Source organism: Phodopus roborovskii, unplaced genomic scaffold (genome assembly GCF_943737965.1).
Source record: "Phodopus roborovskii unplaced genomic scaffold, PHOROB, whole genome shotgun sequence".
NCBI classification, from domain to species: Eukaryota; Metazoa; Chordata; class Mammalia; order Rodentia; family Cricetidae; genus Phodopus; species Phodopus roborovskii.
In genome coordinates, this window is record NW_026126648.1 from 2,069,809 (window position 1) to 2,073,698 (window position 3,890).

At 38.4% G+C, this 3,890-nt stretch overlaps 1 pseudogene; it reads right to left on the reverse strand.

The window, feature by feature from the left end:
* Positions 1-2,796: 2,796 nt before the first annotated feature.
* On the reverse strand, positions 2,797-2,894 carry LOC127213646 (uncharacterized; annotated as a pseudogene).
* Between the last annotated feature and the right edge of the window lie 996 nt (positions 2,895-3,890).

A 3,890-nucleotide genomic window follows, 5' to 3' on the forward strand; every position in this document is an offset into this window, starting at 1 on the left:
GATGAATGTACTAGACACATTATATGTTCTTGACATACTAATATAGACAAATCCTACCTGAGTGTGGCAAATTGCTTACAAGAAACGAAAGCTCTCTTTAAAGCAACTGTGTAAATGGTTCCATCAAAGGAAAGAATCTCAGGGTAAAGTTCCATTCACAGTGGGTTCCTATGCGCCTGCACTCGCTTGAACAGCTGTGGATCTCTGCGTACGTTTCCTAATCCTTCTGTGTCTGAGTTCTTCCATCTGTCAAGACGGATGCTTTCACCTGTTCCTGGCCAATTAGGTTAGCAGCAATGGTGGCTGCAATCTGATGGAGGAAGCTTCCTCACCGAGGATACGCACATGACATTGTTTTTTCTGTCATTTTAAGGTTTAACTGCTTGAATATTTTGGCACTTTGATTTTAACAGTTTAAACATATTTTTGAATTGTTTACACTTTACTATAGAGTGGGAAACGTAGGCCACTAAATGAATCTGCTTTAGACCATCTCTTCTCCATTTCTGGAAAGAATCTGTAAGCTCATTAGAGATTTGACAGAGCAATTGGACATTTCTAGGGGGAAAATCATTCAGTAAAATAGCTATGTTTTTATAGCATCCAAAAGCTAATTAATAATGAATAAAAAAGTAATTGAGGAATACATATATATGTATATGCATTATAATTTTTATCTCATTCACACATATGTATGTATATGTATATATTTAATGATGAATATTAGCACAGTTGTACATATACAACAATGATCATGTACACAACTCCCTGTTAGTTAAATTTTATTTTTTTTTTTTTGACATCGTGAAGTCTGCATGCAAATGGTTGGAACTAGAAAAAAATCTTCCTGAGTGAGGTAATCCAGACCCTGAAAGACAAATATGATATGAACTCTCTCATAAGTGGATATTAACTGTCATGTAAAGGGTAGCCATGCTACAATCCACATCCAGACAGGCTATGTAACTAGGAGGGCCCAAGGGGAGGCCACTCATTTCTCCCTGGGAAGGAGAAATAAAATATTTCATGGGCGAACTGTGGGCAGGGTTGGGGGGCACTGAAAGACATGGCTGGAAAGGGGAGTGCATTTCAGGGTCAGGTAGAAACCTGGTGCATGGAAAACTCCCAGGAGCCTACAAGAATGAACCCAGTAAAGACTCCTAGAAATAGCAGATATGTAGTCTGAACTGGTCATCGCTCATGATGAGACAAGTCTTTCAGTGGAGAAAGTAGGACACCAGTGCAGCTACAAAACCTTGGACCTGTTTTCCCTGTCTATGTGATGTGCCGAGACTGTAGGAGTGATCAACCAATCATATCCATGTCTGGAGAGTGAGGCCACCCCTGACACTGCCTGGAGCCCGAGGACCCAGAGGCTGGATGACCCAGAGTCCTAGGATAGACTGAAACATGACTGAAGAAAAAAAATGTCAGTGACATTATGACTAATGATATTCTACTACACTTGTAAATTGGTGCCTAGCACAATTACCATCAGAGAGGCTTCATCTGGGAACTGATTTAAAAAGTATGCAGAGAGCCACTGCCAAACATTTAGCTGAGCTCAGAGAATCCTGCTGAAGAGAGAGGAAGGACTGTAGCAGCCGGAGGAGTCCAAGACATCACAAGTGAACTCAAACAATCAACTAGCTTGAGCTCATAGGAGCTGATAGAGACTGAACTGAACACCAGGGAGCCTACACGGACTGACCTAGAACCTCAGCATATATGTGGCAGCTCTTCAGCTTGGTCTTCTTGTGAGACTCCTAACACTGGGAGCAAGGGCTGTATTTAATTCCTTTCCTGGCTTTTGGGTCCCTATTCCTCATATTGTGGTGTCTTGCCCAGCTTTAATTCAAGAGGAGGTGTTTAGTCTTTCTGCAACTTGATATGCCATGCTTTGTTGACATCTGTGGGAGGTATGTCCTTTTCTGAATGGAAGGATGGGCTGGGGGAGGCAGAGGGGAGGTTGAGGAGAGGAACTGAGAGGAGAGGAGGAAGGGGGCAACTCAGGTCAGGATATGAGATAACTTTACAATGATTTTTAAAATATTCTATTGTGTTTGTTTGTTTATTGATTTTCCAAATGGGGAGTTTGGTGGTTGGGAGGTAGGGAGGATCTCAGAGGAGCTGGGAGATGGAAAGTCATGATCAATTTATAATGTATATGTAAATTACTTTTCAATATACATGAGCAAATCATATCTATTTGAATAATCTCACCCATTTAGTTTACAAGACTCTTGTGCAAAGAAAGTAAACTACAACTAAGGGGACACAGGAACTAAATAATCCCAGAACAGTTCACTGAGAGTGAGAGACAGAGAGAGACAGAGAGAGAGAGAGAGACAGACAGACAGACAGACAGACAGAGAAAGAGAGAAAGAGGAGAGATAAAACCCCAAATTACCACAGCAAAATAGGAAAAATGTGGAGAAACTGATTATTAACAACTCTCAATTTTAATGATCTTAATTCCCTAATAAAAAATTTCCCACTAACCTGGTAAAGTAGAAAGAGGATCTACCTTTCTGCTCCTTCTAAGGACCAAAATCACCTTGGGGGTCAAAGGATGGCCAAATACTATCACAGGCAAGTGAACTAAGAGGCATGCAGGACTTAACATCTGACAAAACAGACTTCAAACCACAATTAGTCAGAAGAGATAGGAAACTTAATGTTCCTTGAAGGAAACATCCCAAAGAAACAAGTTCTATACAAGAACTGAAGTAATGTCATATTAAAAACATAAAGACACAGCTGAATGCTCCAGACAAGGAGACACATATAATATACAAAAATATAGACAGGAAGACATTATAAAAACCCAGTGCAGGGGCCATGCTAATCTTCTCTGTATCGTTCCAATTTTAGTATATGTGCTGCCTAGGTATTTAAAATCAGAGAAAAGCCATTTAGCAAATTAATTTGAGGTTCTTTTAAGTGTAGGCTTCCAAAGAATAAATATTTCAAGGCTTTTATTGAGATTTTTCTTTAAAATTTTAATTCAGCATTTTCTGAGTTTACACACAGGGATTGCATAGAAGAATCCCCAAGCTGCCCAGAAGTGGCTCACTGTGGCATTTCTGTACATGTGTGCCATCTGTAATGACCATATAAAAATGACTGAAATATAAAAAAAAAAAACCCAGTGCAGAAATTAACGACCCATAAACAGGCAAACAAAAACAATACAAAGAATCAATGAAAAACAAAGTTGGCTTTTTGAGAAAACAAACAAGATTGACACAGCCTTAGACAAATTAACCAAAAGACACACAGAGAAGACCAGAATTCCTAAAATTAGAGATGATAAGGATGATATTACAACAGACATTGAGGAAATTCAGAGAATCATAAGGACATACTGAAAAAAAAAATCTCAACTCCATTAAGATGGAAAAACAAGAAATGGATAGACTTTTTGAGATATATTATCTATCTGTGTTAGAGCAGGATGAAATAAGTAATTTAAACAGAGCCATAATTCTTAGTGAAATAGAAGTCGTAACTAAACTCCCAAGTAAAGAAAGCCAAGGGCCAGATGGATTCAGAACAGAAATCTGCAGGACCTTCAGAGAAAAATAATCCGCAACTAGCCAGAAAATTGAAAATTAAGGAATACAACTTATTTTTTTTTATTAAACCACTATTACTCAGCTACTGTAACTACACAAAGCAAATAAAAAGAAAATTTTATGAGCATAGGTATGAAATTTTTTCAGTAAAATACTTGCAAACCCAATCCAAGAATATATAAAAAGATCATCCATCATGATCAAGTTTGAGGGAAAGGCTATAATGCTGGTAGTACCCAGCTGTAAGCTTCACCTTTTCTGACTAGTTTCCATGACACTTGAAAGTACCTTGCATGCTAATTTAGGAAAAAA